General features: G+C 36.1%; 1 protein-coding gene across 14 annotated transcripts in view; it reads right to left on the bottom strand.

The window, feature by feature from the left end:
• The window catches only part of specc1 (sperm antigen with calponin homology and coiled-coil domains 1), a 183929-nt gene that overhangs the window by 138383 nt on the left and 31630 nt on the right, over positions 1-13916 (bottom strand). The gene's annotated exons all lie outside the window — the stretch shown is intronic.

Below are 13916 nucleotides of genomic sequence, written 5' to 3' on the forward strand. Positions count from 1 at the left end.
AATTTGCGGACATGTTTTTAATATTTTTGCACAGAATTTTGTAAAAAAATAAAATAAAAAAATAAAAAAATCTGTGGATTTATGTGGAATGATTTTGAGAGAATCGTAATTTAAACTTAATATATAAAATAAAAAATAATACCTTTAAACTTTTATTTAATGCTTGCAATGGAAATTCAATTAGATCCACTTATTTGGTAAACAAAGCAAGTCTCTCATATAATATATCTACTAAAAGACTATTGAACCAGGTGAAGAATCATATGAATATTTTCATATTAGTCAATAATAAAACTGAAATTTAAAAACTGAATAAATATAAATTTACACACATTTACACAAGTATTAATTGGCCAAAAAATCTGCAGAAATCTGCAGATTTCTGCGTGTGCAGATACTGTGTGGGCCTAATCATAACAATAAAAGTTGGTATTTACAGAATATATTTATGTGTACTATGTGCATATTTATTATATACATATAAGTACACAATCATGTATATACTTTAAAATATTAAGACATATTATTATTTATAGAACATTTTATGTTATATATAAAGATTTTAGCTATAAAAATAAATAAAAATTTTCTATGTATATATAGAGTCAAGTTAAAATTATTTACACCATTACTCAATTTATTCATAATAAAAAAAATTTATGAATAATTTCAGGCATGACTGTATACGGATGTGTGTATTTATACTGTATATACACACAATTATCATGTAAACAAAAACATTTAATTTGCATGCGACTAGCTAGGGCTGGGCGATTTGGTCTCAAATAAAAATCTCGAATAATTGAACATTTTAACTTGATTACGATTAATGATGATTAATAACGATTATGTTTTAAACAATCTCTCATTTTTAGGCACGCATGTATGCTTCAGTGTGCTATTTGTGTCGGTCTGCAATAACACTTCCCAAACGCTAGCTGGCAGTGACGTTTTTATGTGCCTCTTTGTCGAGTTTCTTTGCAGGGGTTTTGCTTTTTTCTGATCGCTACCCTAAATGTACAAAAAGCTAAAATAGCTCATTTAGAGGAGGGAACCGGCAGGCGTGCAACAACTTTAATCGTAAGGTAAACACAAAACAAGATTCCATCTGGAGCTCTCCACGGAACTCCATACTTTTAAACACTAGCTCCAAAAGGTCGCTGCTGTCCCACAGCTCTTCGCGCCACCCACCCTTCTTAACGCTACTAAACCGACCAATCACAGAGCTTGCACTTTGTGTCATCGCAACGTGTAGTTACATTTTTGAAAGGTGCGCAGGTATGTGACCGCACAAAGGCTGCACAAGATCATACGCATGCACTTGAAGCAGAAGTATAAATCAGCCTTAACATAGCAGGATCATGTGACTCCACACTCAGTAGGGAAACTAATTGTAAAAAATAAAAAATTGACCTGGGAAAATTAGATTGATTATAGATTCTAAATGTCGATTTAGATTTAGTTTTTCGATTAATGGCCCAGCCCTAGATTAGATTAATGGTTTACCAGCTCTAATATGGAGTTCAAGTTGCGATAAAAAATTAACAGTACTGATGGGGTCGTACCAGGGGGTTTATTTGCTTTCAGCTTTCAGCATAGCCCTCATTTACAATTCTGCAGAATTGCAACGCAGAAAAAAGGGACGAAAATAAGAGCAGCAAAGCAATCTGCTAAAGGAATAGCCTTTCAGGAACATGCAGCAATCATTTATGAGAAATAATCTTAATGCAAGTGAAAGTGGGCCAATTTAGAAGTGGAAAGATGGGAAAGAGAGAACGTGAGAGAGACAACCCAGAGGAACATCAAAAAAAGATTCTGATGACTAAGCTTGAGCTTTTTTTAAGTGATCTACTAATTGAAAGCCCCTTATCAGAGAGCTTAATTTGGAGTGTAGGTCTCACCCAACTAGATCTCTATTAATGTAGAGAAATTGAGTGACTCGTAGAGAGCAGGACACACATTAGTGAACAAAGCAGAGGTAATGTGAGAGGAGTGGACAGGTGGCCATTGACTGAAAGAGGCATAAGTGCTCTACAAAATAGAGAAGGGGTGAGTTTGAGTGAGCTAATGTGTTCCCCTTGTGGGTAGCTCTTATTGATTTGAATGGTGGGCTGCAAATACACGCAGACACTCAACCATTAACAACTTCCCACCAGAACATTATCAGTGAGAAAGACTTGATTAGCTCATCAAAAAACAAAAATAATCTTTCTTTAGTGCATAGTGTTTTACTATAATGAAACATGATTTAGAAAGCAAGATAAGTCTTTTATGGAAAACCATAAGCATTTATCAATAGATCAATTAATAATATATCACAGAATACAATATGGTAATTCATTACCATACATTTAATCTTCTTTAAATGTCATCACATTTAACCATTAGAAGATGAAATAAAATAATCAATCAAAAAAGCTGCTTTTTACCATATTATTAGCCTTTTATAAAACCATTTTTGGTGAGGATGCTTGCATTTCAATGAACACGTCCTGACATGTCGAAATCCTGACTAATCAATTAATTAACGACTAATTGATTGATTGATCATTAATTTAGATCAGCGGTTCCCAACAGGGGGGGTCACGGCCCACAAGGGGGCCTCAGTGAGCTCTGTGGAGGGTCACGTCCTGCGTTAATTCATTTTATCCTCAATTATAATTTATTCCTCAACCACTAGTCCGTGGATAAATTTTTACTGGGCCACACAAGAAATCATTAATTATTTCCGTTTTATTTATTATCTGAGTCTGAATGATCTTTTATTTTGAAAAATGACCGTATTCTCTCGCTTACATCTTGGTCACTTAAGTGCCCAAAATTTAAACCATAAGCAGCAAAATTAGTAAGAAACAGACGTCTTTGGAAAGTTTCTTTGCTAAGGGGAAAACCCAGTGAACAACTCACAAACTTGCAAGGAATAGATTCGCAACCCATTTGTCAACAAATCAGGTGAATCCACCATGGCTCTTATTAGGCTGTTAAGTTAAGAATAGGTTTAGGGTTAGTAGAAAAAGCTGACGGGTAGTTGCAAAGTTACTTGTAGTCAGTTAAATGTATGTTGGAGGTTCATCAAAATAAACAGCTTGCAGATATTACGCAGACATTTGACTAATGCTCCTTACTTGCAGGTACTGTAGTTGCAAAGTTACTAAACTTCTATCAAAATTAAGAGTTAGCAAGCTATAGCAACTCAACCACTCCAATTCACCCAGCTGTAAAACACACGGACTGCTGTTGGTGAGAAGACAGTAAATGTATGGTGGGTGGGTGTAATTAGAGGAAGCCTGTGAATGCTTATCTGATTACAGCACACTATGCAGACTGTTTGAAGGAACGGTCATATGACGGAAGTACCCAACGGTCCTCTCTGAAGATCAAACGGCAAACAGAAGGCACAGAAGGATACAGTGATATGGACTCTACAGCTGACTGACAAATGTGAAGTGTTATTTAAAGTTTTTAAAAAACAAAATTTTATTAAAGGGCCATGAAACCCCCTCGTTTCAGCAGGGTGTTTTCACACCTCTACTTTGGAAAAAGTCAGAAAAGTGGGCGTGACCAGCTCTGTTTAGGGGGGAGTGTCGAAGGAACTAAAGTGGGAGGGTGTGGGAGTGTCTATTTGGGCACGCACGAGTTTCAGAGTCAAAACACACACCCACATACAAGCGAAAGTGATGGTGTTTAACCTACATGGACATCTGTAGTCGAATTATTTGCCAAATTATTAAATGTTGGACTTTAACTGCAGTTTGGCTCTTTCGTTCAGGGAATTTATTCATGCCCCTCGCAACAAACGAGATATTTGATTCGAGGAACTGCTCTATGCGTGTATTTTTCATGCAATGTTTGATACTGCACGGCGAATGATAGAAAAAAAAAAACCTCCGCATTTCCCGGAAACTTAGATGCACACGGCAGGTAGTGTCAGAAAGCCGCGTGTTTTATCTCGGTGCTATAGTTAATTTAGTTTAATACGAACAAACTGAATAAACAAAGAGCACTGGTCGCTCACTTACCAAATCTGTAGAGACAGGACAATCACCAGCAACTAGAGCCGCGTCATTAATAAGAGAAGACTACAAGCGAATCAGGATCTCAGCGTTTGCAGATGAGAACAGCTCTCAGGCAAACAACAATCCTCCTTAGACACGTAAGTTATTGTTGTCGAGCATCGCGTACACTTAATCCACACGTGACTCCAGCTTAGCTCTGACAGAGAGAAAATTAAAACAAAACTTAACTGCAGCAAACTATAAAAGCAACACTTCACGCTTGTTTTGCCAACACAACGTGGCGTCTCTGTCGTCTAAACACTATGACAGTAATGAATATTAATGAAGTTGCACAATAGAGCGCGCTGATTGGTTTGAACCAAGCCTTACTCATGCATTAATGCAGCACACTGTAAGACGTAATAAGACACACTCTGGCACAGACGTCCAGTCTGCACGCTGGAATACACGCTATTATGTCATAGCCGTGACACAGCTTCAAAAATTTGTTTCAAACCGGAAGTACGAATTTGCTTGAAATCACGCAAAAACAACTAATTTACACTTTTTAGTGAAATATGGGTGTCCTAATAGTGTTTTTAGCAGTGTGGGACACATATACGACTGTCAACAGCTCAAAAAATGTGTTTTGGTGTTTTGTGACCCTATAAGAAAATATAATTGCCCATCAGAGTGAACGCACAGAAAGAAAGTGCATTTGAATGACTGAAAGACCTGAAAGGTATACAGCCTTCTTTATCATGGGTCGCCTTTATGTCCATATTTTTATACATTAATTCATTCATTTTCTTTTCGGCTTAGTACCTTTATTAATCTGGGGTTGCATCAGCGGAATAAACCGCCCAACTTATCCAGCATGTGTTTTACACAGCGGATGCCCTTCCAGCTGCAACCCATGACTGGGAAACATACATACACACTCATTCACACACATACACTACAAACAATTTAGCCTACCCAATTCACCTATACCACATGTCTTTTGACTTGTGGGGGTAACCGGAGCACCCGGAGGAAACCCATGCAACCACGGGGAGAACATGCAAACTCCTCACCGAAACATGAACTGACCCAGCCGAAGCTCGAACCAGTGACCTTCTTGCTGTGAGGCGAACGTGCTACCCACTGCACCACCATGCAGCTCTATTTTTATAAAGTCTATGGAATCTATGGCCTATAAATCTAACACAGGTTTATACACAGTTTGTGTTTGATTTACAGCTAGCAAACGGTCTCTAGCATAAGCAAGTCCCGTTGAGCATATGTGAGTGAAATTCTGATTTAAAATCAATGAAGAGCGAATCAGACTGCATCCAACATCTACTCCAGCATATTTGCATCTCTTTGTACTGCAGCCAATAATGTCAACCTTAGTGACTCGAGGGAATTTAACATTTATCCCTGCTGTTAATAGCCAACCAAACCTACATCAGCACTTTGCAGGACAGGAGAGATGAGCGCACGCTTCGCTCTGATAGCTTGCAAGCGGACCATGACACTGACACAGAACATGTACAGTTATCCGAAAATAACCTTCAGTTGTCGAAGAAAAACAGGTCGGTCACTCATGATGCTGCCGTCCCATATAAAGTGACCCAATTTGAAATCCACCGTCCCAAAAGCAAAGTGGTAAAAACTTCTATGAGCAGAAAGCACTCTTGGCCACTACAATTTTAATCTGCTTAAATAATGATTAGATTATTCAAAAAATGAAGAAAAAAAAAATTCTATAAGACACAATAGGGCTTGCAAAATCCGGTAGTTCAACATCCCGGGGCTTTGCAATTTCCTCAGCACCAAACCATGACTTCAACAAAGTATCTAAGGTTTTAAAAAACATGACATTTATTCAGGGATGATTAAAAATTTATGAACATGCATAGGGATGGGGCGGTATGAGATTCTGACGGTATGATAACCTTGGATAAAAGTATCATGGTTTCACAGTACCAAGGTGTTGTGGTTACTGTTCTAAATTATAAACTTTTTAAATGTCTTTAAAAAAAAAAACTTTGAACACAATATATTTTAATTTTTAATTTTTGGCACAGTAAACATGTCAGGCTGTCTTCATTTGTTTCAAAAACACAGATTTCTTACCTTAGGAACCTTAGGAACGGTATTACAAAAAAATTTTTAAACCTTGACTTTTCCAAACTGTGGTATACCTTAAAAACGATTATCGTCCCATGCCTAAACATGCATTAACTTCATACCTCAGAATTGTCCAGAACTGAACAGTTTGATAGGACGTCTTTCTTTTGTTTCGTAAACTAGCAGTATTACATCATGAGGCCTGTCTAAGCTACGCAAAATCGAAAATATATATCTTTATGCAATTATTCAATATTAAGAACTATATACGTTAGTTGGTCTGTCAGACTTAATAAACAACTGTTCATTTTTAAGCTTGCAAGCGTGCGCATCTCAGTGAAAAGCGCGTGCAGATCATACACACGTGGTTATGAAAGATAGAATACAGTTAATGACAGTTGAAGTTGAGAATTTCTGTCTAATTTTCACAATTCAAGAATTGTCAGTGAGGTTGTAAAAGGAAATGCCAGTGTATTTTGTACAATTACACTTAAAGGAGGGCAGTGGCGCAGTAGGTAGTGCTGTCGCCTCACAGCAAGAAGGTCGCTGGTTCAAACCTCGGCTCAGTTAGTGTTTTTGTGTGGAGTTTGCATGTTCTTCCTGCCTTCGCGTAGGATTTCTCTGGGTGCTCCGGTTTCCCCCACAGTCCAAAGACATGCGGTACAAGTGATTTAGGTAGGCTAAATTGTCCGTAGCGTATGAGTGTGTGGATGTTTCCCAAAAAATGGGTTGCAGCTGGAAGGCCATCCGCTGCGTAAAAACTTGCTGTATGAGTTAGCGGTTCAGATTAATAAAGGGACTAAGCCGACAAATAAATGAATGAATTTATGACACTTAAAGGAATAGTTAGAGGCATTACCCAAAGTTGAAAATGTCCCAAAATTTACTCCCGGACTTGCTTCAAAACGGATTTCCTTTATTATTTTCTTTTGGTTGAACACACATAAAGATATTCTGAAGCAACTTCTGTTTTTTTATATATATTTTTATGTGTTCACCAAAAAAAAAGAAGAAAAACAAACAGGTGTAAATTGTAAAGCATGGTAGCCAAAATAATGACAGAAAGTTTTGAGTGTAAGTTAAGTATGTATATATTACATAACCAAAAATAATCATGAAAATATTATTCAAATAAAAATGTTAAATAATATTTGGGTTATTTTAAAAATCAATATAGCCTATAACAAATTGAAGAGTGCCAAAACTGAAGAAGAGTGAGAAAATCTGCACAACATCAATCTGCCACCTCTGCCATATCACCCTGCAGCCCAAGACCGGTTACTCACTGAAGCTAAGCAGGGCTGAGCCTGGTCAGTACCTGGATGACAAACCACATGGGAAAACTACATTGCTAAGTGGTGGTAGTAAGGGCAGCAGGGGGCGCTCAACCTGCAGTATGTGTGAGTCCTAATGCCCCAGTAAAAGTAATGTAGACACTATAACTGTCAGTGAGCGCCGTCTTTCGGATGACATGTTAAACCAGACATCTACGTTTATTTGGCAATCAATCAAAAAATAAATAAATAAATAAACTATATCTAGTCTATTGGATGAGACGTTAAACTGAGGTCCTGACTCTCTTTGGTCATTAAATATCCCATGGCACTTCTTGTAAAGAGTAGAAGAGGTGTAACCCTGGTGTCCTGGCCAAATGCCCTCCATTGGCAATCATCACCATCCACCGAATATGCTCTATCACTGTCTCTCCACTCTCCCTAGCTCCTGTGCGGTGAGAGCACTGGCGGCGTTGTCCTGTGGCTGCCGCCGCATCATCCAAGTGGATGCTGCACACTGGTGGTGATGTGGAGAGACCCCCCTCATGATTGTGAAGCGCTTTGGGTGTATGGCCATACACAATAAATGCGCTGTATAAATACACAATACATTTACATAACAACAAAATCTAGGGCACTCTGACACTTTTTTGAATGTCTTGAAATGATTTTGTTGTGTATCTTTATGAATTCCTTAACAAAAGAGCACCAACACATACCCTGAAGCACTTTTGGTTTGATTGTGGGTTTATAGAAAAAGACAGCTCTGCAAATGTCAATCTATTCATGCTTTTATTTGACGCATGCTTCATATTTTTTTAGACTCAAACTCTTCTTCTAACCAAGACAGAGATAAAAACATTAAATTGCTAAGTACAAACTAAATGTAAACATTGACTACAGCCATTCTGCAGCAAGTCTCTATATCTCTATTTAGATCACACAAAATGCAGTGGTTGTCTTTAATGTTAAATCGCTGGAGATAAGCATGTCTTTAATAAAGATCTTGTGCATACAGTTATACTTTTATTCTGTCTTGTCTCTTGCTTATTATTATTATTATTATTATTATTATTATTATTATTGCCAATGGTATCAGTATTAGTCCAAAGATCTATGCATCAAAAATTTGTGAAAACTAGAAAAAAAAATAAATAAATAAATAAAATTCATGCTTTAATTTGACACAAGCTTCATATTTTTTAGACCCAAATTCTTCTTCTAACCAAGACAGAGATAAAAACATTAAATTGCTAAGTACCAACTAAATGTAAACATTGACTACAGCCATTCTGCAGCAAGTCAGAAATGGTGCAGATAAAATCAAGTGACCTTGCAAGACATCTCCTCTGTATTTATAGCCTAGTCACCTTGCTAAGGTTTAAATGACACACTAACAATAGAGGTTTACTAACATTCTAACCTTGTTATTCTGGCCCTGTTTTCAACTGCTGTTAGAATCACCGCTGGACAGCATAAAGCATCTTTCTCCATTGACAATAATAATATAGGGCGAGTGTGTATTTGTGCTAGTACTACAGGAAGGTTCTTTTATTTAAGACAATCTTTACTTCACAGAAACTAAAATGCAGCCTTTGGGGTTTGGGATTTTTATGAATGTATCTCTGAATCATGTTGATGGTCATTTCTTTTTATCTATTATCTTTATTTACAGTGATATCCAAATGCTATATACTGTAGTGCTGTGCTGCTTTTTAATACTATACTTAATACACCAAACAATCAAAAATATTTTTGCTGCAGTGAAAAAAAAAGTTGCTGCTTTAATTTTTTTAGCTGAATTAAATGAACTTTTCTTATCATCTCAACTAACATCAATCAAACTGACTAAAAATGTTAAGCTTTGTAGAACTTAAAAATAAAAGAAATGTATTGAAATAAGATAAGGCAACATAAAACATTTGTCTTGACTTTGTCATTCAATTTTTTACAGTGTGCTTGTTCAAACTAACTTATTTAAAATCAGCTGAAATAACACAATTACTGATTTTTTTTGGGAGCAACTTAAATGTTTATGTTCAATCCATATAAATTTGTTAACTTCATTTGTGTTGGGACAACATGAATATATTGTGCAGAATCCTGCATTATTTACAGTGAATGTCAGAGAGAAGCCTATATACTATATTGTTTCTTGCTGATATATTTCATAAACCATAATTTTGCAAAACTAATGTAAAGTCAGTTAACTTAACTTCAAATCTCTAAATATACAATTGAAAATATTTTTGGTTCATGCTACGTATAATGTGTGCATTATCTCTATTTAGATCACACAAAATGCAGTGTTTGTCTTTAATGTTAAATCGCTGGAAATGGGCATGTCTTTAATAAAGATCTTGTGCATATAGTCATACTTTTTTCTGTCTTGTTTCTTGCTTATTATTATTATTATTATTAATATTATAATTTTAATTGTCAATGGTATCAGTATCAGTCCAAAGATCTATATAGATCACAAATATTTAAAAAAATAAATAAATAACAAAGTAAATTTTAGTAAATAAAGTAAATTTGACATATTCTAAACCTATCAACAAGATTGTCACGATATGGAAATTTTGTTGTGTGATATATTGTCACCAAATTTGATGCAATAAGTGATATTATTACATCATAAATAAAAGATGTTATGTAATCCTTATAAAATGATTACATAACAGCAGAGTAATGCAAATAACCATAAACACCTTAAAATATCTATCATAAGGTTATATATGGCCACAGTATGTACCACATCCATTTTAATACGTCCGTTTTAATATATACACATAATAAAGACCTGAGCTCAAACAAACAATGTTGTCCTCTTGATGAACAGCCACAAAGCCAAGAAGAAGAGCAGAATCTGCTTGTGTCTTCTTGTTATTTGCGATGCCGTCTAAAAGCACGAGGGGTTTCACTTTTTCCAGAGAGCTTGTGTGCGCGTCTATATTTGAAATAATGAACTTATTAAGCTCATAATACTAACGTGTGTATAATTATTGAAGTGCTTCTGACATCCGATCCTTTCAGAAATGGACAAAGAGGAGAGTGACACGCGAAAAAGCAAATGAGCAAATGTTTCTTGTAGCATTTCAGAATGACGTCGACTACAACTTTCTGTTGTACATCACGCCTACCAAAAGGATACCATTGGTACCCTTTGGCAGTGGCGACATGGTTTTAACATTGTGTATTTGTAATAGGGATGCATAGGGATAGTTGAATTGGATATAGGTTCGATACCGCATATTTTTGCTGGATGGGGCTACAGCCAGCTGGTACTAGGGCTGCTCGATTATGGAAAAAATCATAATCACGATTATTTTGGTTATAATTGTAATCACGATTATTCAAAACGATTATCAGTTGAAGTCAAAATTATTCGTCCTCCTGTGAATTTATTTTCATATATAAATATTTCCCTAATGATATTTAGCAGAGGGTTTTTTTTTTTTACAGCAGTGTTCAACGCTAAGGATTTTTTCTACTGGTCCAATTGGGCAAGTGGTTCAGATTTTTACTTGCCCTGCCAAAATTTTTACTGGCCCCACCAAAAAAAAAGGGAAGTTAATAGCTATGTTTTAGCCGCATATTTTAAATAATGTGCCATCTAAAATGTCAATACTTAAAAATTGTTAACAAAAGTTTTATGCAAACAAAAAGAGCAGTATAGAAAATGTGAAGGTATTTTATTGCGGTTTAAAATAATTTAACAAAAGGTGGATGACTTGTCAAACTAATGGCAAACTTTGCAAAACATCAATTAATTTTTTTTTGTTGCGATGTTCACACGTAAATGTCTGCTTCCAAGAAGTTAGAAACAGACATTTTCTTCTAGCCTTATAATTTGATGTTGCTGCCATGTTGCCGTTTCTTTGCTGTACTGGTTGTTACCAGGTTACTGAAAAAAATAGCATGCTCAAAACATCAAATCAGAGAAAAGGAACCAGAAAGCAATATGGTGTTTACGACATCACAGAGAAGGTAGTGTTTAAAGACTTAAAAGCACAAACTTAAAATGCACGCAATTGAAAAATAGTCGAAGACAAATTAAATGTTAGTGACAAGGCAGTACTGTCCCAATCGGGCAAGTAATGATCCTGTCTACTGTCCCAAGCGTCTCTCACGCTGGCCCTGGGCCACCGGGCAGTCCTTATTGTTGAGCCCTGTACAATATTTCCTATAATATTTTTTTCTTCTGGAGAAAGGCTTATTTGTTTTATTTCAGCTAGAATAAAAGCAGGTTTGAATATTTTGAAACCTATTTTAATAGCTCGATATTATTAGCCCCTTTATATATGTTAGATTGTCTGCAGAAGAAACTACTGTTAAACAATGACTTGTCTATTTACCCTAATTAAGCCTTTGAATGTCACTTTAAGCTGAATACTAGTGTCTTGAAAAACATACTAGTAAAACTAACTAGCAAAATATAATGCACTGTCATCATAGCAAAGATAAAAGAAATCAGTTATTAGAAATTAGTTATTAAATATGTTATGTTTAAACTGTGCTTTAAACATCTTCACTGTATTTTTTATTTTATTATTGATTAATGATAAAAACAGTCGGCAGCAGCAGCAAGAATATCGCACGCTGTCACTTTAAGAATAGTGTGGCTCTGATATGGTTTCTCTTTCACATGTCTTTTGATTCACAACTTGTTAGTTTATTACACAAATGAGGGTTAATATGAATAATCACTAAACACTGCGCTCTGACACAAATGTGCATGTATTTGACCATGAAAGCGCTAGATGTGTGTGTGCTCTGCTGTCTGAGGCTAAGCGTGGCGCGTGCGCAAACAAACACACACACTACCTGTACGCAGCTAAGCACTGTGTGCGCACACACACAACAGCACGTGCTCTTTTGCACTTTTAAAAATATGAATGATGCGCATCCCATGCAGCAAAAGTTACATTACAGCACATGCTTTTAGTCATTTTTAAGTGGAACCGAGCTTTGCAGAGGCAAAGAGTTTTCACACGTGTACAACTGGAAAGGGGGCGGTACGTGATTGAATAATTGTTTATCTCGATTTATGGTTTTTCATAATCGTTAAAAGCCAAAATCGAAATCGAAATAGGATTTTCGATTAATTGCAAAGCCCAAGCTGGTACCGATCCAATTCCGATCTTGCGTGTGCGTTATATTCTGTGTAATTTATAAGCCAACAAAAGCCACGAAGGTAGCCTATTACAAGGCACTGGACAGTTGTCCTGTAGGCCTACTATATCCCAAATGTTCTAAGGCCATTCTATAGTTTAATGTGAAATACAGATGAATATTCAAGTGCATAAATTCATGTTCACTTCAGCGCTTCCCTTTGCTGCGCCTGTCAATCATTCTCCATTCATTCACAATCAAACTGCATGTCACGTTGATGACAACACAACAAACTTTCTCCAAGACTTTTTGTTCCTGTTAGTTTTAATAATCAGTGGAGAAATGCATTTAGCCCTGCATTAAATGGGTTCATTTTGACCCATAACATGGAGTTTACTGCTGTTTTTACATCATGTTGCGCTGTATCTGTTAGATCAGCAGATCGCATTCGCAACACTGGAGTAGAGAGGGTTATTACCTGCTCTTCACAAACAAAGTAGGCCTATCTAAAACTTTAAATGAGATAAAGCTCAATAATACATTGGACAGATCTTCAACGCACTGATTTCTCCCCTTTGTGCTGCTGTTTTGAAAGTGTCCGCAGATACCTGAGGGCTGCGTGCTGTCTCAGTGATGCATCAATCGCTTCATCAAGCGCACCGGCTGCGCAGAAGCGTCGTGCGCCGCTACGTAAAATTATTCTCATAAAGAGTTTCTGTTCTCTCTTCCTTACAACTGAGTTTATTCTTTCGAGGTGAATACGTTAAGTGCTGCAAATAGTTTGTAAAGTCTGGCTCATTGTGGACAAAGTAGCTGATTAAATTAATACAAGTGAAACTGACAGGCGCAATATGTATTTTCATTATTATTTAGCCTAATATAGGCTACTCTGAATCTGTGAATATTTCACTATCATTTTATATATATATTAATATTTTATTTAACAGACCTGTTTGTCAGATTGTGCGCTGAAGCATATAAGTGGAACTTGTTTTGAACTTCACCTCAAATATTCTAGTTTATTTTGTAGATAACTGACCAACAAAAATACATTAAAATAACCAACAAATTATACCAAACCAAATTTGTTTCAAAAACAACTTTTCAGACAAAAAAAATTTTTTTGACATGCTTTCAGCTTCTCCATCTTACTCACGGCGAGTTTAGGGGAGGGAATGTTTATTAAGTAAAACTGGCCTCAAAGAGTTTAGTTTAGTCTGCTTCAAATCTGCAGGAAAATATCAGGCTTTGCTAAAAGGCTGGTTATTTTACCAATGATTAGGGTCAATAATAGTAGCCGTGTACAGATTTCAAAGAAAATCTAAATATAAAAAAAAAAAAAAACATAAGCTGGACCACAACAGATCAGATCAATGTCATAATGAATGCTCAAATAATGTAGCCTAGTTTGCAGCAA

This window comes from Danio rerio, chromosome 5 (assembly GCF_052040795.2).
Source record: "Danio rerio strain M-AB ecotype USA chromosome 5, GRCz13ab, whole genome shotgun sequence".
Taxonomy (NCBI): domain Eukaryota; kingdom Metazoa; phylum Chordata; class Actinopteri; order Cypriniformes; family Danionidae; genus Danio; species Danio rerio.